The sequence below is a fragment of the Tachypleus tridentatus genome, unplaced genomic scaffold (assembly GCF_004210375.1).
Source record: "Tachypleus tridentatus isolate NWPU-2018 unplaced genomic scaffold, ASM421037v1 Hic_cluster_2, whole genome shotgun sequence".
Lineage (NCBI taxonomy): Eukaryota > Metazoa > Arthropoda > Merostomata > Xiphosura > Limulidae > Tachypleus > Tachypleus tridentatus.
Window position 1 is genome coordinate 50,474,168 of NW_027467782.1, and position 27,062 is coordinate 50,501,229.

Genomic DNA, 27,062 nt, shown 5'->3' on the forward strand with positions numbered 1-27,062 from the left:
ATTGAACGATAACGTTTTCGGTATTTAGTCCGCTTCTGGTTCTTTAAACACAAACCGCTCGATAATTGATAAAGATAACAAACCATAACTCGGATGAGAAGCGTGCAGACACCTGATGAGTTTTATTGCTACGAAATCTAGTGGCTTCGACACAAACTCAAATGATCTGTGTAGCGCTGCATTGAGACAAATTCTACACATTTTAAGCGAAAAACTGAGGTTTGTTTATTACAAATTCAAGGATAAAATGGAACAACAAAGGCTTAAAAAAAGGACCCCAAATATATATGAAACAAATCAGTGCAGCCTCATTTGTAATCCTCAGACGTACTTTTACAATAGTGTTTTATATTATGTTACTATTTTGTTTTATAATTCTAGTGCCAAAACTCTAAGGAGTTTCACAATGTTAAGATGACATAATATTCCATCATTAATAATTTTTGCTTTTAATAAACGAACAAAGCGTTAGTACTAATTCAAATTATTCGCCATGCTATAAAAAGAACAATAATACAGCAGATGTGTCTAAACGTCCCTAATATTTATACATCAATAAAGTCTAATATCTCATAGATTAATTGGAACATAAAATATTTCATAGGTTACTTGGAATATGAAAATTTTTTTTTTTCCAATATTTTATAGATTACTTGGAACAATAAAATATTTTTTTCCAATATTTTATAGATTACTTGGAACAATAAAATATTTTTGTCCAATATTTTATAGATTACATGAAACAATAAAATATTTTTGTCCAATATTTTATATATTACTTGGAACAATAAAATAGTTTGTTGTCTAACATGTGTTCGAGGAAAAAGATTTCACGAACAAGCTGTTTATTTTAGGTATGGAAATTTTTGGAACTGAAATAGATAAAGTATTAAGTTCATGTGGAATTCGCCATTTTGGAAACATTGCTCTTTATATTGAACGATCTTCATTGTAGAATTATTTTTATTTTCAACTTTCACTTACCAGAGTCATTATATTCAACCTTCATTGTATTTCTGTTTCATCGTATACTTATTTTCACATGAGAAATATAAATATTTATTTTATTTACCAACTGTTTTGTGTGTTATTATTTTAAATATTAATATTTTTATGCTACTTTAATTAACAATATATTTATGTCTTTGAAGAAAAATGATTTTGCTAACATCAAAACGTCTATGAAGACCACATGATTCGTTTTTACAATTGTACTTCTTGTTTCGTTTTACTGAATTTTGTAAATGACAACAGGCGTAAATAAGCTTAAGAATGTTGTCTTCGTGTTGTTAAATATTGCAAAGACGTGTTCAGTTAGTTAGAGCTATGATGTTCAGCCCACCCTGAGTTGACCATTGTCCACAATTACATCTAAAAGAACTTCCCTTATTACTTCAATAATTTAATATTTATATTACATGTAACGCTGTTCTGATTGATTAAGTGTATTTACTTAAATGCTTATTAAAAATATATTTTGCACAGAGAAAAAGGAATAAATACTTTAAAAGTGACTGATAAACAATGTAGAGCGTTATATATATACGGAAAACAGAAACCGAATCAAAAACGTAAACTTTATTTGATAAGTTGTAACTAAAACCTAAAGTTGTGTATCTTTCAATATATTTGCTCACTAGGCCTTTCCATACATCAATAATTAATTTCAAGTCTACTATTAGTACCCCAACACTAATACTGCTTTATTTATATATTGACATACTGAATATTTTCCACCTGTTACAGAGCTACCGAACTATCTTTTACCAATATGATTTCATATTGATTGAAAGACCAAAATAAAATTTATATATCTCATTTTGTTCACTAACTTTGTGCAGTCTTCCGAAATCATTTGTCATCAACAACGAGAAAGTCGTCTTTGCCTATAATAGTCATCTACGGATCAATGAACAATCGAGAGATAATGACAAACGGAAATGTTGTAGTCTATTTTACAATAAATCCTATTTAGGATCATTTGAAGGACTGCTTATTTATTCATTTCAAACATTTTTCCCAAAATTAGAATGAATGGCAGTTGCTAGATGGTTGATGAAACATAGATGTAACCTGTGTTGTTGTTTTTTATGGTAGCTATAGCAACATTGTGTAATTTAAATCCTTAAGAATGGTAGTCTTATCTTTTAATAAAAAAATGTAGTTTGTTATGAAATGTTTCCGTGCTTAAATGTGTGAATATCTTAAGTTTCAAATCTGCTTTGTTTTACCACAAGAAGACAGTAACAAATCCCATTCAAGATATCCTCAGATGGTACTAGCAACAGGACACAAAAGGAAATATATCTCTTAACATTATAATACAATGTAGCAACAGGCTTTTCCACTGAAAGGAAGACAGGTTTATTAACATTATAATTTAATGTAACAACACAAGGTCTTTCTAAGAGAGAGTCTATATTCTTCTTGTTATACAGTGTTGTTACTAGCAAACTTTTATGTCATGCAGTATCATTCGTTGTTCATTCTCCATGTTACGCTTTGTTATAACAATGCATGTTTATGTAACACAGATCGTTAACAATGAATTTTTATATTATACATCATCAAAATCAATTCACTTTTCATGCTATACATCATCTAGCAATTACATAAACAGATTAAATACCACAATCTTCTTACCTAGTAATCACATAAACAGATTAAATACCACAATATTCTTAGCTGGTAATCACACAAACAGATTAAATACCACAATATTCTTACCTAGTAATCACATAAACAGATTAAATACCACAATCTTCTTACCTAGTAATCACATAAACAAATTAAATACCACAATCTTCTTACCTAGTAATCACATAAACAGATTAAATACCACAATCTTCTTACCTAGTAATCAAATAAACAGATTAAATACCACAATCTTCTTACCTAGTAATCACATAAACAGATTAAATACCACAATATTCTTAGCTGGTAATCACATAAACAGATTAAATACCACAATATTCTTACCTAGTAATCACATAAACAGATTAAATACCACAATCTTCTTACCTAGTAATCACATAAACAAATTAAATACCACAATCTTCCTACCTAGTAATCACATAAACAGATTAAATACCACAATCTTCTTACCTAGTAATCAAATAAACAGATTAAATACCACAATCTTCTTACCTAGTAATCACATAAACAGAGTAAATACCACAATCTTCTTACCTAGTAATCACATAAACAGATTAAATACCACAATATTCTTACCTAGTAATCACATAAACAGATTAAATACCACAATATTCTTAGCTGGTTATCACATAAACAGATTAAATACCACAATATTCTTAGCTGGTTATCACATAAACAGATTAAATACCACAATATTCTTACCTAGTAATCACATAAATAGATTAAATACCGCAATCTTCTTACCTAGTAATCACATAAACAGATTAAATACCACAATATTCTTAGATATAATTTGATTTTTAAATTAATAATACTACGTACTTTTTTCGTTTCTAACTATTTTACATTTATACTCAAGACTTATTACTGTTTGAAATGTGACTTATGAAAAACTACATTAAAATCTATTCAACGACTGTTTAAATGATAGATATTATTGAGGAACCAAAGAAAACATTTAACTGATTTCTTAAGCCAAACGAATATTTTCAAACCCAAGTGTCGTTTATGGTTAGGTTTGAATTTCGGGTAAAGCTACACGAGGGCTATCTGCACTAGTCGTCCCTAATTTAGAAGTGTATTACTGGAGGGAAGGCAGCTATTCATCATCAACCACCGCCAACTCTTGGTCTACTCTTTTACCAACGAATAGTGGGATTGACCGTCACATCATAACGCTCCCGCGGCTGAAAGCATGTTTGGTGTGATAGGGATTCGAATCCGCGACTCTCGGATTATGAGGTGAGTGCCTTAACCACCTGGCCTTGCCAGGCCGTGTCCTTTATGAAATTTTCTATAACAATAAGTACAGGTGATATTCAAGGATTGTTTTTTTTTTATTTCTCGCAAAGCTACGCGAGGACTATCTGTGCTAGTCGTCCATAATAAAGCAATGTAAAGACATGAGGGAAAGTAGCTAGTCATTACCACCCACCGCCAACTCTTGAGTTACTCTTTTACCAACGAATATTTAGATTAACTGTTACATTTTAACACCCCCACAGCTGAAAGAGCGAGCATGTTTGGTGTGACGGGGATTCGAAACTACCACCCTCATATTACCAGTCGAGTGCCTTAACCACTCGGCCATGTCAAGGCGCCGTGTTAAAGAAATCTTAGTAATAAATAAATTTATATGATGCAGATTTTGTAAAAGAATGTTTGTGTGGATGTTGGTGTGGATGTTTGTGTGGATGTTGGTGTAGATGTTGGTGTGGATGTTTGTGTTGATGTTGGTGTAGATGTTTGTGTGGATGTTTGTGTGGATGTTGGTGTGGATGTTTGTGTTGATGTTGGTGTAGATGTTTGTGTGGATGTTTGTGTGGATGTTGGTGTAGATGTTTGTGTGGATGTTGGGGTAGATGTATTGTTGCCTATAATTTCCTGGTTCATAGGAATTATATTGAATTTTGTGAAAAAATTTAAACTATGATTTAATTTCATTATGTGAATTTAGATTACAACACAAATTTCGACCTCTGTATAAAAAGGGAGTTATATTCTTATTATGTCACTTATTTTGTTTTGCTTTGAAGCGTATACAGTGGTTCTTCGGTTCTCGAACTTAATCCGTTCCAGAAGAGGCTGTTCGAAAACAATCAATTTTTCCCATAAGAAATACTGTAAATTAAATTAATCCGTTACAGACCTCCAAAAATTACGCATTATGAAGCATTTTAAGTAAGAATATTGCTTATTTGCACCTGTATGATAATACTTACATGTATAAAGTCAACCACAAAAACTATAAACACAATAAAAAACAATAAATGAAAATTTAATTGCACTTGACCTGTGCTGAGGAGAGCTGATGGTGTAAGTGAAAGGTGGTGAGGAACGTGGAGAGTAGGAGGGTTATTATTGTTTGGAAGGGGAGTCACCTTCCATAAAACGTCAGGTAACTCTTCTTCTGGGGTTCTTTCTCTTTTCTGTCTCTTTGCACTGCTACAACCTGCTTGAGACTACTGGACCTATTTCTCACTAAACACTTGTCTAATGAGGTTTGTTTCTGCCTGGCACCCTCCCTATGTCTCACCACACTATGTATGCCACTTCTCTTCCTAAATTTTTCAAACCACCCCTACTAGCCTTAAAGGCATCACTTGTATCAGCACTTCTTCCAGGGGTGTTTATCAGGAGGTCAGCATGCAACTGCTACGCTATGAGATCTTTTTTCACCTCTATTGTAGCTCTAACAACTTTTCTTTTCGGTTTGCTGCTTTCATTATCCATCTTTGACCCCATGGTGGCTTATTTAATCAGAATATTTAGAAAAACAACAAAAGAAAAAAAAAACGATAACGTTCACAGCAGATTTTAGTGGGGGTTTGGACTGAGCGACTGGTGAAGGTAAAATGTTTTGGGCAAGGCGTGGGCCGAAAATGGTCGAAGGGTTGTTCGGGTCATCAGTCGGGTTATTTCAGGGTTTCGGGCCACGATAGCTAGGTTCGGAAACCGAGTTTATGTTCGACAACCGAGACATTTTTTTCTCAAACAATATTCGAAAACCGAATTATTCGAGAAGGTAGTCGTTCGAGAACCTAGATACCACTGTATCTGTTTTTCTTGGGATTACTGTTATAAATAAAAAGTAAAAATGAACATTAAGTAAGATACTGAAATAAGTGATAACTCAGTTACCAGTTTACAAATAATGCAAGAACAAGTTTTAATAGAACTATAATGTTAAAGTATTACAATTATTTAGATAAAGTCAAGATTGTTGAACCATCAAATCTGAAGAGCTGGTTTTTGCGCCATCTGTTGAGAAAAAGTAATAGTTTTATTTACATCGAGGATCGTTTAGACTAGCAAAAATTAAAACATGTCTTTAAATTATGGTATAAGTGTTAAACTACACACTGATTATATAAAAAGAGTACAGTTATAAATTACATTATTAAATTAAAATGTATAGAAAAATGGTATTAGTGTTGTTACCTCGTTTATTGTAGTTGTTTATAGAATCAAATTACATATTTTAACATCGTCATCTCAGTAAACTCAACATAAAATTCAGTTTTTCTCTGTTATTTTGCCATTGCTATCAAGTTCTGGTTAGTGTTTAATGTTTGACTTGTTATGAGCATTATGTTGCTTTCGGCAAAGCTACTATAAAAATATTTACAGCATATATGTTTTAAAACATATTTTCTCTAGGAATTTATGACTTACTGTACTTTCAAGAGCTAAGACAGATCCAGTAGCGTCATTTCTTTACAGTTTCAATGTAACTGGAAAACCACTGAGTACATGTCTCCCAGACAGCTTTACATATGACATATTGAACCTCTGTTTCAATGGATGCGCCATCTGTTGACAAATATAAGTACTTGCAGCTAATCTAATTTAATATTTGAAATACATCATACCTTCTGACCTGTGGTGAAGCAGTAAGAACAGAGAGCTTTAATCTTACCTATAAATAAACAAAGACACAAAACCTTACATCCACAATATATGCTGTCATTAAACGAAAGTAATATTCGACCAAGTAAAAGTCTTGTAAGTTTCTTTCATCTTATTATTCGTGGATTTGTCTGAGTTTCCCAAGGTTTTTTTATTTTTTCCTTTAGAAAAATAACTGTGAATAATCGCAGTGGTTTGATCTAAGATCTTACCATGAGATTACTTGGGAGTATGATCTGTTCTTTGTTCAATGTGAATGTTTTCTTCAGTCACGTAAATGAGGTGTGCGTGAGCCTGGGGAAAGAGTGCTTGGTATATATTATTATTCTTTCTTTGTTTAAGATAAAATTTTGACTCGTCTTATAATATGCATTCGTATCTTAATATGTGTATTGAGAATAGAGAAATAGCAGCGTTATAGTTTATTGAAAGTTTCTATAGAAGTTCTTTAGATTTACAGATTAGGTCTATCACAGCATGGACTTTAGTTAGAGCTACATCGATAATAGAACATTAGTAAAGTTCTCTATTTAGTTGGACCACACAAGAACTTGTTCGAGTGTTTAACTTTGTTGTTATTGTCATGAAGATTGTGATTGTTTACAATCCTGTGGTCAATATTTTGATTAAGAGTCCGTCTAGGCACAGTCTGACCAGTCTTTCTATTTTGGAGTTTCTACAGGTTACTTTAAGAGAAATCAAGAGATATCACACTAGAAACCAGCATTAGGCTAGTAAATAAGATGCGAATATTATTATTATAATTAGTTAATATTGTGTTTACTACCATGTTATGTCTGGAACTACAAACTGCTAATTCATTACTCACTTTATTTAATAACTTTTGTCTTTGTACTTTTCTGAGATTTGTAATAGGAAACATAAGAAAAGAAACAAGTTTCTAAAGTAATATTAAAAACATGAGTATACTACTTTAACTGCTCTTAAAGTTACATTATTTACATCTATTATCACGGTGTATAAGTGGTTAGTTTACTATATTATAGTGTTCTAATACTGTTGTAAACTATGTTTGTTTTCTTGGTTTTACATAACTTAAGATTAAACTCTCAGAAATCACAATGTTTCAGTATACAAATTTCATATCCCTTATACTTTGTTACAAACTCATATTTAAAGTACACAAATAGCTAATTGACTCACAGCACCAAACTTCCTAGATCATTCACTGATTACTCATATACAAACTGTATAAACTATTTTATCTTTAAATTTAAGTACAATTCATGTAATGCTATTTAGTATTATGTTGTATTTTTATTAGGTATGTCGTAAATGTTATACAAGTCTCATGTTAGAAATTTAAAAAAACTGTTAACAAACACGTTAATAACTGTATAAAAATATTATACTTTACCAAAACCCTTTCTCCAAATATTTCCATTTTGGTATTCTTGTGAAAAAAAAGAAGAGATTATTGTATGATAATTTACTTTATTAATAAATTTAAAAAGGCATTAAACGTTTTGTAGTTTAATATGCATAGAAAACATATGTAAAGCTCTAAGGTTAAAAATGCTGAATATTTTTTCATTGTTAAAGAGTTTTATCAGATACAGCCATACTTTAGAATATAAAAAAATTCATTTGGAGATATGCCACCAGTATTTATACACTTGTGTTTTTAAATAATTTTATTATTGTGTTACTTCATATGTATACTTGGATATTAAGATTTCTCAGTGTTAATTATGATTTTGACTTAAAATAGTATAATTTGAGATAAATATTTATATATATTACAAATTACAAAATATCACTTATGATGATAACCCAAATTAAAGTTAATGGTTTGCTTATTTCTTTATAATTGAACATAAGGCTACACAGTGGGCTATCTGTAATAATGTGAAAATGTTAACTATCAAGTTAGGTTAAACTGTTTTGTTTAGAGGTTCATGAAGTTGGGTTCAATAAAGTTAAATAATTCAGGTGTAAATTTAAGTTCAAAAACTTTAATTGAATTATTAGATATTTATCTAACTTAACTATAATTGAATTGATGGAAACTGCCTATTGTAGAAAGAGAATTATTTTTGCTATTATTGATAATATTTGTAGAAAACATTTAAATGTTAAACCTTGTTCTCGATTACAAAGGACAGTGGAATTACTTAACAAAATAACCATTTGCTCCAAATATTGCAATAACAATTTTTGTTTCATTTCCTGTTTTCATCAACAAATATTATTTTAATCTTCTATTCTGGGGTAGTAATGTTTGAGATTGTTTTAACATTAGAAGCAAAGTATTAAAAGATAGAAAATAACACATATCGGATACATTTGCCAAATGCACCAAAATATAATATGTATATATAACCATCTTTCAAATTTATGTGCAAAAAAACATACCAACTTCAGATCTTTTTCCAAAGACACTTCCATTGAAAAGTGGTCGTTTGAAGGAGGCATCGATTGAGTTTATTAAGAATGTAGTTATTAAAAAAATCAGCATGGTTGTTGTGAAATCCATAGTAAATCTGTAAAACAAAATGTAATATTAGATGAGGTAATCAGCATGGTTCTTGTGAAATCCACAGTAAATCTGTAAAACAAAATGTAATATTAGATGAGGTAATCAGCATGGTTGTTGTGAAATCCACAGTAAATCTGTAAAACAAAATGTAATATTAGATGAGGTAATCAGCATGGTTGTTGTGAGATCTATAGTAAATCTGTAAATGAAAATGAAATATTAGATGAGGTAATCAGCATGGTTGTTGTGAAATCCACAGTAAATCTGTAAAACAAAATGTAATATTAGATGAGGTAATCAGCATGGTTGTTGTGAAATCCACAGTAAATCTGTAAAACAAAATGTAATATTAGATGAGGTAATCAGCATGGTTGTTGTGAAATCCACAGTAAATCTGTAAAACAAAATGTAATATTAGATGAGGTAATCAGCATGGTTGTTGTGAAATCCACAGTGAATTTGTAAAACAAAATGTAATATTAGATGAGGTAATCAGCATGGTTGTTGTGAAATCCACAGTAAATCTGTAAAACAAAATGTAATATTAGATGAGGTAATCAGCATGGTTGTTGTGAAATCCACAGTAAATCTGTAAAACAAAATGTAATATTAGATGAGGTAATCAGCATGGTTGTTGTGAGATCTATAGTAAATCTGTAAATGAAAATGAAATATTAGATGAGGTAATCAGCATGGTTGTTGTGAAATCCACAGTAAATCTGTAAAACAAAATGTAATATTAGATGAGGTAATCAGCATGGTTGTTGTGAAATCTATAGTAAATATGTAAAACAAAATGTAATATTAGATGAGGTAATCAGTATGGTTGTTGTGAAATCTATAGTAAATCTGTAAAACAAAATGCAATATTAGATGAGGTAATCAGCATGGTTGTTGTGAAATCCATAGTAAATCTGTAAAACAAAATGTAATATTAGATGAGGTAATCAGCATGGTTGTTGTGAAATCCATAGTAAATCTATAAAACAAAATGTAATATTAGATGAGGTAATCAGCATGGTTGTTGTGAAATCCACAGTAAATTTGTAAAACAAAATGTAATATTAGATGAGGTAATCAGCATGGTTGTTGTGAAATCCACAGTAAATCTGTAAAACAAAATGTAATATTAGATGAGGTAATCAGCATGGTTGTTGTGAAATCCACAGTAAATCTGTAAAGCAAAATGTAATATTAGATGAGGTAATCAGCATGGTTGTTGTGAAATCTATAGTAAATCTGTAAAGCAAAATGTAATATTAGATGAGGTAATCAGTATGGTTGTTGTGAAATCTATAGTAAATCTGTAAAACAAAATGTAATATTAGATGAGGTAATCAGCATGGTTGTTGTGAAATCCATAGTAAATCTGTAAACGAAAATGAAATATTAGTCTGTGAAAGTCAACAAGTTCCTTGTGAAATCAATAGTAAATCTGTAAAAAGAAATATAATAATAGAAGTGGAAATAAGCATGTATGTTGTGAAATCTATAGGAAATCTGTAGAAAAATGAAATATTAATTTATAAAAACTAACATGTTTCTTGTAAAATTGATAGTTAATTCTTATAAGAAAATGTACATATTAGTTTGTGAAAATCAGCATGTTTTTTGTGAAATATATTATAAACTTGTAAAACAAAATGTACATATTAGTTTGTGAAAATCAGAATGTTTGTTGTGAAATATATTATAAACTTGTAAAAGAAAATGTACATATTAGTTGGTGAAAATCAGAATGTTTGTTGTGCAATCCACATTAAATGTGTAAAAGAAAATGAAATATTAATTTGGGAAAATCAGCATGTTTGTTGTAAAATTCATTGTAAACATGTAAAAGAAAATGAACACATTAGTTGGTGAAAATAAACATGTTTTTTGTGAAATCCAGAGTAAAACTGAAAAAAAAATTTATATTAGTTTGTGAAAATAAGCATGCATGTCGTACAATCCACAGTAAACCTGTAAAAAAAAATGTACATATTAGTTTGTGAAAATCAGCATGTCTGTTGTGAAATCGATAGTAAATTTGTAAAAGATTATTTAATATTAGTTTATGAAAATCAGCATCTTTATTGTGAAATCCATAGTAAATATGTAAAAGACGATAAAATATTAGTTTGTGTAAATAAGTATTTTTATTGTGAAATCAGTATTAAATCTGTAAAAGATAATGTATATAATAGTTTGTGAACATCAGCAACTTTGCCGTGAAATCCATAGTAAACCTCTAAAACAAAATGTAAATATTTTTGTGAAAATCAGTATGTTTATTGTGAAATATATAGTAAAAGTATAAAAGAAAATGTAATATTAATTTTGAAAATAGCCAAGTTTGTTGTGAAATTCATAGTAAGTATGTGAAAAAAGTGTAATATTAGATAAGCATGTTCATCGTAAAATCCATAATAAATCTTTAAAAGAAAATGAAATATTAATTTGGGAAAATCAGCATCTTTGTTGTGAAATCTATAGTAAATGTGTAAAAGAAAGTGTAATATTAGATAGTAAAAGTCGGAATATTTCTTGTCAAATCCATAGTAAATCTGTAAAAGAAATTGTTATATTAGATTTAAAAACCAGCAGGTTTTTGGGAAATTCATAGTCAATTTTGAAAAGAAAATGTACATATTAGTTTCTGAAAATCATCAGGTTTGTTGTGAAATCCATAGTAACTCTGTAAAAATAATGTAATATTAATTTGTGAAAACCAGCATGTTTTTGTTAAATCCATACTGAATCTGTAAAAGAAAATGTATATTAGTTTGTGAAAATCTGCATGTTTTTGTTAAATTCATTATAAATCTGTAAAAAAATGTACAAATAGTTTGTGCAAATCAGGAAGTTTGTTGTGAAATCCATAGTAAATGTGTAAAAGAAAGTTTAATATTAGATGAGATACTCAGCATGTTCATTGTAAAATCAATAGATAAATCTATAAAATAAAATGTACATATTAGTTTATGAAAATTATCACCTTTGTAGTGAAATCCATATTAAATTTGTAATAGAGAGTGTAATATTAGATTATGGAAATCAGCAAGTTTGTGGTGAAATTCATACTAAACATATAAAATATAATGTACATGTAAGTCTGTTAAAATCAGCATGTTTATTGTGAAATCCATAGTAGATCAGTAAAACAAAATTTGCTTATAAGATTTTCAAAATCTGCATGTTTGTTGTGAAATCCATACTAAATCTACAAAAGAAAATGTAATATTTGATGTGGAAATCAGTTTCAAAATTAGTTTGTGAAAATCAGCATGTTTGTTGTGAAATGAATAGTACATCTGTGAAAGATAATGTGATACTAGATTGTTAAAATCAGCATGTTTGTTGTGAAATGAATAGTACATCTGTGAAAGATAATGTGATACTAGATTGTTAAAATCAGCATGTTTGTTGTGAAATGAATAGTATATCTGTGAAAGATAATGTGATACTAGATTGTTAAAATCAGCATGTTTGTTGTGAAATAAATAGTACATCTGTAAAAGATAATGTGATACTAGATTGTTAAAATCAGCATGTTTGTTGTGAAATGAATAGTAGATCTGTAAAAGATAATGTGATACTAGATTGTTAAAATCAGCATGTTTGTTGTGAAATGAATAGAGATCTGTAAAAGATAATGTGATACTAGATTGTTAAAATCAGCATGTTTGTTGTGAAATGAATAGAGATCTGTAAAAGGTAATGTGATACTAGATTGTTAAAATCAGCATGTTTGTTGTGAAATGAATAGTACATCTGTAAAAGGTAATGTGTACTAGATTGTTAAAATCAGCATGTTTGTTGTGAAATGAATAGTACATCTGTAAAAGATAATGTGATACTAGATTGTTAAAATCAGCATGTTTGTTGTGAAATGAATAATAGATCTGTAAAAGATAATGTGATAATGTGATTGTTAAAATCAGCATGTTTGTTGTGAAATGAATAGTAGATCTGTAAAAGATAATGTGATACTAGATTGTTAAAATCAGCATGTTTGTTGTGAAATAAATAGTACATCTGTGAAAGATAATGTGATACTAGATTGTTAAAATCAGCATGTTTGTTGTGAAATGAATAGTACATCTGTAAAAGATAATGTGATACTAGATTGTAAAAATCAGCATGTTTGTTGTGAAATGAATAGAGATCTGTAAAAGGTAATGTGATACTAGATTGTTAAAATCAGCATGTTTGTTGTGAAATGAATAGTACATCTGTAAAAGATAATGTGATACTAGATTGTTAAAATCAGCATGTTTGTTGTGAAATGAATAATAGGTCTGTAAAAGATAATGTGATAATGTGATTGTGAAAATCAGCATGTTTGTTGTGAAATGAATAGTAGATCTGTAAAAGATAATGTGATACTAGATTGTTAAAATCAGCATGTTTGTTGTGAAATGAATGGTAGATCTGTAAAAGATAATGTGATACTAGATTGTTAAAATCAGCATGTTTGTTGTAAAATAAATAGTACATCTGTAAAAGATAATGTGATACTAGATTGATAAATTCAGCATTTTGTTGTGAAATGAATAGTAGATTTGTAAAAGATAATGTGATACTAGATTGTTAAAATCAGCATGTTTGTTGTGAAATGAATGGTAGATTTGTAAAAGATAATGTGATACTAGATTATTAAAATCAGCATGTTTGTTGTGAAATGAATGGTAGATCTGTAAAAGATAGTGATACTAGATTATTAAAATCAGCATGTTTGTTGTGAAATGAATGGTAGATCTGTAAAAGATAATGTGATACTAGATTGTTAAAATCAGCATGTTTGTTGTGAAATAAATGGTAGATCTGTAAAAGATAATGTGATACTAGATTGTTAAAATCAGCATGTTTGTTGTGAAATGCATAGTACATCTGTGAAAGATAATGTGATACTAGATTGATAAATTCAGCATGTTTGTTGTGAAATTAATAGTAGATTTGTAAAAGATAATGTGATACTAGATTATTAAAATCAGCATGTTTGTTGTGAAATCCATACTAAATCTACAAAAGAAATTGCAATATTTGATGTGGAAATCAGTTTCAAAATTAGTTTGTGAAAATCAGCATGTTTGTTGTGAAATGAATAGTACATCTGTGAAAGATAATGTGATACTAGATTGTTAAAATCAGCATGTTTGTTGTGAAATGAATAGAGATCTGTAAAAGGTAATGTGATACTAGATTGTTAAAATCAGCATGTTTGTTGTGAAATGAATAGTACATCTGTAAAGGTAATGTGATACTAGATTGTTAAAATCAGCATGTTTGTTGTGAAATGAATAGTACATCTGTAAAAGATAATGTGATACTAGATTGTTAAAATCAGCATGTTTGTTGTGAAATGAATAATAGATCTGTAAAAGATAATGTGATAATGTGATTGTTAAAATCAGCATGTTTGTTGTGAAATGAATAGTAGATCTGTAAAAGATAATGTGATACTAGATTGTTAAAATCAGCATGTTTGTTGTAAAATAAATAGTACATCTGTGAAAGATAATGTGATACTAGATTGTTAAAATCAGCATGTTTGTTGTGAAATGAATAGTACATCTGTAAAAGATAATGTGATACTAGATTGTTAAAATCAGCATGTTTGTTGTGAAATGAATAATAGATCTGTAAAAGATAATGTGATAATGTGATTGTTAAAATCAGCATGTTTGTTGTGAAATGAATAGTAGATCTGTAAAAGATAATGTGATACTAGATTGTTAAAATCAGCATGTTTGTTGTGAAATAAATAGTACATCTGTGAAAGATAATGTGATACTAGATTGTTAAAATCAGCATGTTTGTTGTGAAATGAATAGTACATCTGTAAAAGATAATGTGATACTAGATTGTAAAAATCAGCATGTTTGTTGTGAAATGAATAGAGATCTGTAAAAGGTAATGTGATACTAGATTGTTAAAATCAGCATGTTTGTTGTGAAATGAATAGTACATCTGTAAAAGATAATGTGATACTAGATTGTTAAAATCAGCATGTTTGTTGTGAAATGAATAATAGATCTGTAAAAGATAATGTGATAATGTGATTGTTAAAATCAGCATGTTTGTTGTGAAATGAATAGTAGATCTGTAAAAGATAATGTGATACTAGATTGTTAAAATCAGCATGTTTGTTGTGAAATGAATGGTAGATCTGTAAAAGATAATGTGATACTAGATTGTTAAAATCAGCATGTTTGTTGTAAAATAAATAGTACATCTGTAAAAGATAATGTGATACTAGATTGATAAATTCAGCATGTTTGTTGTGAAATGAATAGTAGATTTGTAAAAGATAATGTGATACTAGATTGTTAAAATCAGCATGTTTGTTGTGAAATGAATGGTAGATTTGTAAAAGATAATGTGATACTAGATTATTAAAATCAGCATGTTTGTTGTGAAATGAATGGTAGATCTGTAAAAGATAGTGATACTAGATTATTAAAATCAGCATGTTTGTTGTGAAATGAATGGTAGATCTGTAAAGATAATGTGATACTAGATTGTTAAAATCAGCATGTTTGTTGTGAAATAAATGGTAGATCTGTAAAAGATAATGTGATACTAGATTGTTAAAATCAGCATGTTTGTTGTGAAATGCATAGTACATCTGTGAAAGATAATGTGATACTAGATTGATAAATTCAGCATGTTTGTTGTGAAATTAATAGTAGATTTGTAAAAGATAATGTGATACTAGATTATTAAAATCAGCATGTTTGTTGTGAAATCCATACTAAATCTACAAAAGAAATTGCAATATTTGATGTGGAAATCAGTTTCAAAATTAGTTTGTGAAAATCAGCATGTTTGTTGTGAAATGAATAGTACATCTGTGAAAGATAATGTGATACTAGATTGTTAAAATCAGCATGTTTGTTGTGAAATGAATAGAGATCTGTAAAAGGTAATGTGATACTAGATTGTTAAAATCAGCATGTTTGTTGTGAAATGAATAGTACATCTGTAAAAGGTAATGTGATACTAGATTGTTAAAATCAGCATGTTTGTTGTGAAATGAATAGTACATCTGTAAAAGATAATGTGATACTAGATTGTTAAAATCAGCATGTTTGTTGTGAAATGAATAATAGATCTGTAAAAGATAATGTGATAATGTGATTGTTAAAATCAGCATGTTTGTTGTGAAATGAATAGTAGATCTGTAAAAGATAATGTGATACTAGATTGTTAAAATCAGCATGTTTGTTGTAAAATAAATAGTACATCTGTGAAAGATAATGTGATACTAGATTGTTAAAATCAGCATGTTTGTTGTGAAATGAATAGTACATCTGTAAAAGATAATGTGATACTAGATTGTTAAAATCAGCATGTTTGTTGTGAAATGAATAGAGATCTGTAAAAGGTAATGTGATACTAGATTGTTAAAATCAGCATGTTTGTTGTGAAATGAATAGTACATCTGTAAAAGATAATGTGATACTAGATTGTTAAAATCAGCATGTTTGTTGTGAAATGAATAATAGATTTGTAAAAGATAATGTAATACTAGATTGTTAAAATCAGCATGTTTGTTGTGAAATGCATAGTACATCTGTGAAAGATAATGTGATACTAGATTGATAAATTCAGCATGTTTGTTGTGAAATGAATAGTAGATTTGTAAAAGATAATGTGATACTAGATTGTTAAAATCAGCATGTTTGTTGTGAAATGAATGGTAGATTTGTAAAAGATAATGTGATACTAGATTATTAAAATCAGCATGTTTGTTGTGAAATGAATGGTAGATCTGTAAAAGATAGTGATACTAGATTATTAAAATCAGCATGTTTGTTGTGAAATGAATGGTAGATCTGTAAAAGATAATGTGATACTAGATTGTTAAAATCAGCATGTTTGTTGTGAAATGAATAATAGATTTGTAAAAGATAATGTAATACTAGATTGTTAAAATCAGCATGTTTGTTGTGAAATGCATAGTACATCTGTGAAAGATAATGTGATACTAGATTGATAAATTCAGCATGTTTGTTGTGAAATGAATAGTAGATTTGTAAAAGATAATGTGATACTAGATTGTTAAAATCAGCATGTTTGTTGTGAAATGAATGGTAGATTTGTAAAAGATAATGTGATACTAGATTATTAAAATCAGCATGTTTGTTGTGAAATGAATGGTAGATCTGTAAAGATAGTGATACTAGATTATTAAAATCAGCATGTTTGTTGTGAAATGAATGGTAGATCTGTAAAAGATAATGTGATACTAGATTGTTAAAATCAGCATGTTTGTTGTGAAATAAATGGTAGATCTGTAAAAGATAATGTGATACTAGATTGTTAAAATCAGCATGTTTGTTGTGAAATGCATAGTACATCTGTGAAAGATAATGTGATACTAGATTGATAAATTCAGCATGTTTGTTGTGAAATGAATAGTAGATTTGTAAAAGATAATGTGATACTAGATTGTTAAAATCAGCATGTTTGTTGTGAAATGCATAGTACATCTGTGAAAGATAATGTGATACTAGATTGATAAATTCAGCATGTTTGTTGTGAAATGAATGGTAGATCTGTAAAAGATAATGTGATACTAGATTGTTAAAATCAGCATGTTTGTTGTGAAATAAATGGTAGATCTGTAAAAGGTAATGTGATACTAGATTGTTAAAATCAGCATGTTTGTTGTGAAATGCATAGTACATCTGTGAAAGATAATGTGATACTAGATTGATAAATTCAGCATGTTTGTTGTGAAATGAATAGTAGATTTGTAAAAGATAATGTGATACTAGATTGTTAAAATCAGCATGTTTGTTGTGAAATGCATAGTACATCTGTGAAAGATAATGTGATACTAGATTGATAAATTCAGCATGTTTGTTGTGAAATGAATAGTAGATCTCTGAAAGATAATGTGATACTAGATTATTAAAATCAGCATGTTTGTTGTGAAATGAATGGTAGATCTGTAAAAGATAATGTGATACTAGATTGTTAAAATCAGCATGTTTGTGAAATGAATAGTAGATCTGTAAAAGATAATGTGATACTAGATTGTTAAAATCAGCATGTTTGTTGTGAAATGAATAGTAGATCTGTAAAAGATAATGTGATACTAGATTGTTAAAATCAGCATGTTTGTTGTGAAATGAATGGTAGATCTGTAAAAGATAATGTGATACTAGATTGTTAAAATCAGCATGTTTGTTGTGAAATGAATAGTAGATCTGTAAAAGATAATGTGATACTAGATTGTTAAAATCAGCATGTTTGTTGTGAAATCCATAAAAATGTGTAAAAAAATGAATTATTAATTTGTGTAAATATGCATGTTTGTTGTGTAATCCACACTAAACCTGTAAAAGAAAATGAACATATTAGTTTGTGTTAATCAGTGTGTTTGTTGTGAAATCCATAGGAAATTTGTGAAAAAAATGTATATTATTTTGTGAAAGTCATCATGTTTTTAGTGAAGTGCATAGTAAGTGTATAAAAGAAAATGTAATATTACTTTGTGAAGGTCAGTATGTTTGTTGAAAAATCCATAGTAAATCTATAAAAGAAAATGTAACATTAGATTGTGAAAATCAGCATGTTTATTGTCAAATACATAGTTACTGTGTAAAAGAAAATATAATATTAGTTTGTTGTAAAATCTAGAGTAAATCTCTAAAAGAAAATAACATATTAGTTTGTAAAAATCAGCATGTTTATTGTGAAATGAATAGTAAATCTCTAAAAGAAAGTGTAATATTAGATTTTGAAAATAGGCAAGTTTTTTATGAAATTCATGGTAAATTTGTAAAAGAAAATGTACATATTAGTTTGTGAAAATCAACATACTTGTTGTGGAATCCATTGTCAACCTGTAAAGGAAAATATATAGATATAAGTTTGTGAAAATCAGCATGTTTGTTGTGAAATCTATAGTGCATCTTTGAAAGAAAATGAAACATTAGATTGTGGAAATCAACATGTTTCTTGTAACAGTAAACCTGTGAAAGAAAATGTATATAATAGTTTGTGAAAATCAGTGTATTTCTTGTGAAATTCATAGTAAATCTGTGAAAGAAACTGTATATTATTTTATAAAGGTCAGCATGTTTCTTGTAAAGTCCATTGTAAAAGTGTAAAATGAAATGAAATATTAGATTGTGAAAATTGGCATGTTTGTTGTTAAATCAATAGAAAAGATGTGAAAGAAAATGTACATATCACTTTGTAAAAATTAGCATGTTTGTGGTGTAATCCACACTAAACCTGTAAAAGAAAATGAACATATTAGTTTGTGAAAATCAGTATGTTTGTGGTGAAATCCGCAGTAAATCTGTAAAAGAAAATTATATTATTTTGTAAAACTCAGCATGTTTGTTGTGAAATTAATAGTAAATCCTTGTAGAAATTCCTTGATATAAATGTCAGTAATTATCTAAAGTATTGTACAAATAACAGGAAGTTCACAATAGTCTAACAACCAAAATTCTGTTCAGTAACTTAATTAATATATATGTGAGCCATAAACTTCTAACTTCCTGAAAGTCATTCTTAGCTGATGTATTTGTGTAATAGCTTAAGTTCCTTAAATTAGTTTAGTTTTATTGTTACCTTTAAATGATCGAGATGGTGGAAATTTGGGAACATCTGGGTGCAAGTAATAATTGCTGGATTAGGTTTAATGTTTCGTTGCTGGATTAGGTTTAATGTTTCGTTGCTGGATTAGGTTTAGTGTTTCGTTGCTGGATTAGTTTTAACGTTTTGTTACTGGATTAGTTTTAACGTTTCGTTGCTGGATTAGGTTTAACGTTTCGTTGCTGGATTATGTTTAACATTTCGTTGGTGGATTAGGTTTACCGTTTCGTTGCTGGATTAGGTTTAACGTTTTGTTGCTGGATTAGGTTAATGTTTCTTTGCTATATTAGGCTTAGAGAATAAGGAACAATGATATTTTGGTAACAAATTTCAAAAAAGCAAATTTTCAATAAATGTGACGATAATTCTGTTCTGAACTGGATGGCTGAGTTATTACTTGGAGTTAATAATGAAATGTGGAAAATCTTTAAATATAAATATTTAAATATTGAAGGTAAAATATTCCTTATAGAAAGAAAAGTGAAGCCGCAAGTAAAAAAAACAGGTTGTTTCACAAAGTGCATTGGAGATAAAATTAAAGAAAAGCACTTTAATTTGAGAAATTTAATTTGATTGGTATGACAAATTATTCAAAATATCATAGAAGATCAAGAAAGTTGGTGAAACAGAAAATTAGGACTTAATAGTAAGGATTTCTTTAAATACATCAAGAGTAAACAAAATATTATGTGAGGGTAGGACCATTGAAGGATGATAAAGGAAGGTATGTATCTGATTTTCATAAGATTTAGTCAGCATTCCACATTATGAACAGTTAATGGATAGAAACAAGATTGAAAAAGATGACTGTATTAATTCTAAATGGTTAAGAAGAAATTGAGAAGTTCAAAGAATGATAAATCTTCTTTGGTCAGATAATATTTCCTCAAGAGTTTTGAAGGAGATTAAAAACTGAATATATTTGTTACATGTTACTATATTTTGCCAGTCCTTGAATTGTGGGCACATATTAGAAAACTCGAAGTTAGCTAATGTCACTCCTGAAATACATGTAAAAATGATTTCTGTAGGTGTGAGGAATAAGTTAGCAATTTGGATAGAAGAGAAGCTGGATGGAAGAAAACAGAGGGTTGTTACAAATGGAGTTCAGTCAAACTGGATTAATGTCACAAGTGAGGTACCTCAGGGCTTAGTATTAGGACCATTGCTTTTTTGATTTAAATCAATGACATAGAAAAAGAATGGTCAATAAATTACTAAAATTTGCTGATGATATTAAGGTCTTGGATGTTACCAGCTGTGAAGAGGATTTAGACCATTTAGTGAGTTGAACAAATGAGTGGCAGATAGATTTTAATTATAATAAAAGCAAGATAATCTGTGTGAGTTATTACAATTTGAATTATAAATATAATTTGGATTGGAGTAACTTTAACAATGTCATGAAAGAAAGGGATCTTGATGTAATAGTTGATCAGTCTCTAAAGTCATCCAAGCAGAGTACCATTTCTAGTGGTATATATGATTTTATGTTGTATCTACAGAAATAATAAATACATGTCTAAATATCTTATACGTTTATTGTACAGGTCATTGGTTAAATAACTTTTGGAGTATTGTGTTGGTTCTTGGGATCCTTACCATAGGAATAACATTGAATTGTTTGAAAGGGTTCAGAGGATAGTTACTAGGATGGAGGGGTTGTCATGTAAGAGGTTTGGTTTTAAATTTCGCACAAAGCTACTCGAGGGCTATCTGTGCTAGCCGTCCTTAATTTAGCAGTGTAAGACTAGAGGGAAGGCAGCTAGTCATCACCACCCAGCGCCAACTCTTGGGCTACTCTTTTACCAACGAATAGTGGGATTGACCGTCACATTATAACGCCCCCACGGCTGAAAGGGCGAGCATGTTTGGTACGACAGGGATTTGAATTCACGATCCACGAATTACGAGTCGAACGCCTTAACCCTCCTGGCCCATATGAGGGGAGATTAAGATTTTTAAAATTGTTTTCAGCTGGAAAAGAAGAGTTAGGGGGATCTGATTGAGGTGTTTAAGATTGTAAAAGGAATTTATAACGTTAATTCATGAATAATTTTCATACTTAATAATGAAAACAGTATTATTAGGGGACACAAGTATAAATTTTGGCAGAATAGAAGCCATCTTCAGCTAAGATTGTTTTATTTTTCTAGCAGGATGGTTGGCTTTTGAATATTCTTGAAGAAGTAAATTTAAGTGACTTTAAGAAAAAACATCGTAAGTATATGAATGATAAGAACTGGCTTTTAGGTTTTTTAAAAGAAAATTATTTATTAATAGTTTTATTTTAGTTTACAGGATGGAACAGCTGAGATGGACCAATAGGTCGTATGTTGTCCCAAAACATTATGTTATGATTTTCTTGCTTGATTTTTAATATTTCTACCGACAATTCTCTGTACTTACCATCACGCTAATTTACTAATTTTAGTTTGTTTTAAATATCGGGTTCACAGCCATAAGCTCAGTAGATTTTTCTGAAGATTCGGGTACATGGATATAACCACGTAACCATATGTCGACTGAAGAATGCAACTAGCGCACAAGTTTGGGTGACTCCTGAATGCTGCGATAACCAATATTTTGTCATGAATAAAAAAATAATGTTGACAACGCTGAACTGTTGCCGTAGTGGCGTATCCTAACCATTTGCGTACACTCAAACTACTTCGTGTATGTTATACGGTTCAAACTATAGATCCATATTAACTTTATAATTATCTTCTTTTGATTTATATTAAAATTTGACTCCTTAGCGTGACTTTGTTTTTACTGAGTGTTCAAAATGTAAGCATTATTACGTACACAAACCTTTAAACTGAATTACAGAAGTCTCTAGAACGTAAATAAACGTGAAATTCTGAAGAAGAAAGGAAGGGAGGATGATCCATCTCTTGGCTATTTTAATCTACCAGATATTGTCAAGCACAAATGATATCTATTTGTTTCCGAAATTCTCGCAAAGCTAAACAAGAAACTATTCTACCGTAGCCGTCCGTAATATTAAGCTACTGTATCGACACAGTGGGATTTCATTGTTACTCCTACAAAATGCGGAGTATGTTGATGTGAAATAAAACGAGAACCATGGGTCTTCAGGATCACAACCAGACATGCTAACCAGTAGACCACACAGGAAATGACTTATCCAACTTTATTTGGTAACCGAACCACAGAAAATATTATTACGATGGTTCCCAAGAGTTAATTAAATGTACTCGAACCATTACAGGTTTTAATTTTTATGTAGTGAATTATGGAGGTTCTCGTGTTGTTGTTATTTTTTGTGTGTCATAGTTCCCAAGAGTTAATTAAATGTACTCGAACCATTACAGGTTTTAGTTTTTATGTAGTGAATTATGGTGGTTCTCGTGTTGTTGTTTTTTGTGTGTCATAGTTCCCAAGAGTTATTTAAATGTATTCGAACACCTTTAATTTTTTTTTATGATATTTTTATGTTTTGTTTTACACAGGATTTACTTCATTGAGCTCGTTTCTAATTTGGATCAGAACTTGATAGTGAGATTTCGTTATACAACTTAAAAACAATGAGTCCTCATCTGTAAATATAGAACTGTGTTGTTCTTAACTTAATTTTATTTATATTTAAACTTCCACGTTCACCTCTTAACGGAATGTACTAAATAAATACCTTTACAACGCACATGTTTTATTTTTGGAATAACGTTTCTCAGATATATTCAATTTGTGAAATGCAAAATATTAAAACAAATTAGCTTCGAATTATTTCATGATTGGACTTCGTTTCTCTATTTCTATCATTTCTAGCCCTGATTAACTTCAAATACACGTTTCAAGATAATCAAATTTGCTGCCTCTACTTGAGATAATTTAATTTTAGAAATGTTAACTTTGTAAATTTGGTTCCAACTTGAAACTTTCAACGCATTACAAATGATATTTCTGAAATAAAAACAAATGTACCTTATGGAAGTCGATATTATTTTGTTTATTGAGATTACTGCAGTATTTGATTTGGGCTCCTAACAACAATATATATTGAGATTACTGCAGTATTTGATTTGGCCTCTTAACAACAAAATATTGAGATTACTGCCGTATTTGGTTTGGCCTCTTAACAACAAAATATTGAGATTACTGCCGTATTTGGTTTGGGCTCCTAACAACAATATATATTGAGATCACTGCCGTATTTGATTTGGGCTCTTAACAACAAAATATTGAGATTACTGCCGTATTTGGTTTGGGCTCTTAACAACAAAATATTGAGATTACTGCCGTATTTGGTTTGGGCTCATAACAACAAAATATTGAGATTACTGCCGTATTTGGTTTGGGCTCTTAACAACAAAATATTGAGATTACTGCCGTATTTGGTTTGGGCTCCTAACAAAATCTTGGATTAGATATTTTTTTTGTAGCTAAGAATAAAGCTACTTAATAGTTATCTGTCATACAATCATCACACATATCGGAACCACATTTTTAGTGATATAATAATGTCGCTGAGCCAATGGGTCTATCTTTAAAGAAAAATAAAACTATTCATATGCAAGAGCATCAAAACAATAAACCTTAGACTCGCATATATCACCTTTCATGTGCGGAGGTAAAATAAGTTGGTTATCTTAGAACACACAAACATAACTAGAAGTCAGATATCAGTTCGATACAGAATGTAGTATATTGGTCAGATTATACAATTTTTGACACATATGATCTAGAGAGAGGATGTAACAGCAAGTCTGAAGGACAGTTTCAAACATTTAACTTCAATTAAAATATTGAAAGTTTCAAAGAAACTTTGAACTCTTTGGTAAAAGACTGGAACTACCATGTAAGTTAAATAGGACTGCCACTGTTTTCGATACCGAAGAATACTTTAAAATATTTTTAATACTCGTTGGAACCACTTCTTTAGAAACTGGTACCAACTGTTATTATTTTCTGAATTGATAATTCTATTTCAATACTGCAAAACGTGGTTACATTAACTTTCAGAAAACTTGATAACGTGGTTAGATCCAAATATTTCTTTAAGGATTTTACCAAAACATCCTCTATCTTAATAAACATAGTTGATACACTAACGACATTGAATAATAAGCATAACACCATTAACTCAGATTTATATACAATAAAGTATTCACTTAAAGCAGCAACTCTGTTGTTATTGAATAAGGCATTCGTCTTCATCTTAATGTAATTACCTACGTACACGAGCAAGGCTGCCTTCTCTGTCCCACAGTTAAGTGGATATAATCAGGACAAACAATTAAACATTTCCACGTCTTGAGAACTCGATTGTCTTCGTAAAGGAAGCCACGAGACGTTAGTGTGATGTAACTTTATAGAAATTCCGTAAACAACTAGAAAAATCTTAAAACTATGAAAGAACATACCAAATTAATACTCTTTACTACAACAATATCACTCACTCTAGTCGTCTCTACATGAAATAAAACAAATCCTTTAGGACGCGGGATTTGTTGACGATTAATTTGTGGTATGGTTCCAGAGTTCATAAAGTACTTGAATACAGTGCAGATAAGAAACTCAATTTCTCATACATGACAACTCAGGTGGATATTATAATCTTCTTGTATTTTTATTTATGCACTTCCAGAGTGACTGGGTAAAAGAAGTAGTCAGCCTTGAGGTTCTCGTTACAACATTTCGGGTTTCTTTTCTATCCTATTTGTTCTATTTTACTGCATAACATGCTTTGAAATCAAAATGTTTGTAACTGCGTAAGATACATGAACATGTGCAAGTGAACTTTTCTGTAACTAGACACCTAATTCTTAGATAATAAAAATGTTATATATTAACAGATGAATCCATGAACAACGAAATAGTCATTACAGATGATTCCACGAACAACGAAATATAGTCATTACAGGTGAATCCATGAACAACGAAATATAGTCATTACAGATGATTCCATGAGCAACAAAATATAGTCATCACAGGTGAATCCATGGACAACGAAATATAGTCATTACAGGTGAATCCATGAACAACGAAATATAGCCATTACAGGTGATTCCATGAACAACGAAATGTAGTCATTACAGATGAATCCATGAACAACAAAATATAATCATTACAGGTGAATCCATGAACAACGAAATATAGTCATTACAGGTGATTCCATGAACAACGAAATATAGTCATTACAGATGAATCCATGAACAACAAAATATTGTCATTACAGGTGAATCCATGAACAACAAAATATAGTCATTACAGATGAATCCATGAACAACGAAATATAGTCATTACAGGTGATTCCATGAACAACGAAATATAGTCATTACAGGTGAATCCATGAACAACAAAGTATAGTCATTACAGATGAATCCATGAACAACAAAGTATAGTCATTACAGGTGAATCCATAAATAATTGAATATAGATTACTACTGATGAATCCAAGATAAAATAATTCAATGCATGTGTACGTATTTATTTTATGGGAAGATCTATTTAATCTGCGTGTGTTGCAGAAAACGAAACCCAAATTTTAGTGTTATATATGCACAGAACCTTATCACTGAGAGCATTCAAATAATCAAAACCTTTATGAAATGTGGACTTTCCTTCTTTAGCTTTAACAAATAGGAACCTCCCAAAATCAACCGAGTTCCCTCTTTCAGCCAAGTAGACTTCTGGTGTGATTTAAATGGTACTTACCAGTTTTATTCTATTCAGGGGCTTGCAATGTCTTTCTAGTGGTTTGCTTGGTGAAAACCTGATACCACATCTTATATACACTAGATATTCCACTCACTTTTCTATAAATAACAGTGGAGCTCACCACGTGACCTGCAAGGGATAAAGGAAAGGCCAATCAGAAAGCTCTTCTTCGTTAAAGAAATCTGATTACACTTAATAGAAAGGCGGAATAGAATAAGGTTATGTTTTTCTCTTAAACAAGTTATTTAATTCATGTTATAGTTTCTAAAACAGTAAAGTTTAAGTTCTAATCGAAACTACGGCATCGGTTCTTTCATGACAATCTCTCCCACACTTCACTTGTGGTAAAATTAACTTGGAGAAGTTAATCAGGTGAGAATAAATATGTTTATAAAATTAAAAGAAACGTAATGCAAACAAACAACAATTACATACAATTATTTTCTATCTCAAAAATTACAAAATTCAAAATAATTTTATCTCTTTCTAGTTAAGATTGAATGTCATAATACGTTAACTAAGAACTCTTTCTTTGATGAAAGAGAAATCTTCGTATATGAGAGACAGATAACTAATGATTCTGGTACTTGTTGAATATCGATACATGAAAAACATAACTGTGTTTCTGGTACTAGTTAAGTATCGGTACATGAGAAACAACTGTGTTTCTGGTACTTCTTGGATTTCGGTACATTAGAAACAGATAATTGGG

The 27,062-nt window shown here is 29.7% G+C and overlaps 1 long non-coding RNA gene across 3 annotated transcripts; it reads right to left on the bottom strand.

Moving 5' to 3' along the window:
* Window positions 1-4,700: 4,700 nt before the first annotated feature.
* LOC143242924 (uncharacterized) lies at window positions 4,701-25,136 on the bottom strand. Of its 3 annotated transcripts, none has more exons than XR_013023464.1 (5): window positions 24,870-25,136; window positions 8,941-9,068; window positions 7,943-7,978; window positions 6,331-6,468; window positions 4,701-5,916 (listed from the first exon to the last, which is right to left on the bottom strand). It is a non-coding gene; the product is annotated as an uncharacterized LOC143242924 (long non-coding RNA). The 3 variants fall into 3 exon arrangements; XR_013023463.1 differs by lacking the exon at window positions 24,870-25,136 and adding an exon at window positions 22,076-22,297 and having other exon boundaries at window positions 4,701-5,730; XR_013023462.1 differs by lacking the exon at window positions 24,870-25,136 and adding an exon at window positions 22,076-22,297.
* Between the last annotated feature and the right edge of the window lie 1,926 nt (window positions 25,137-27,062).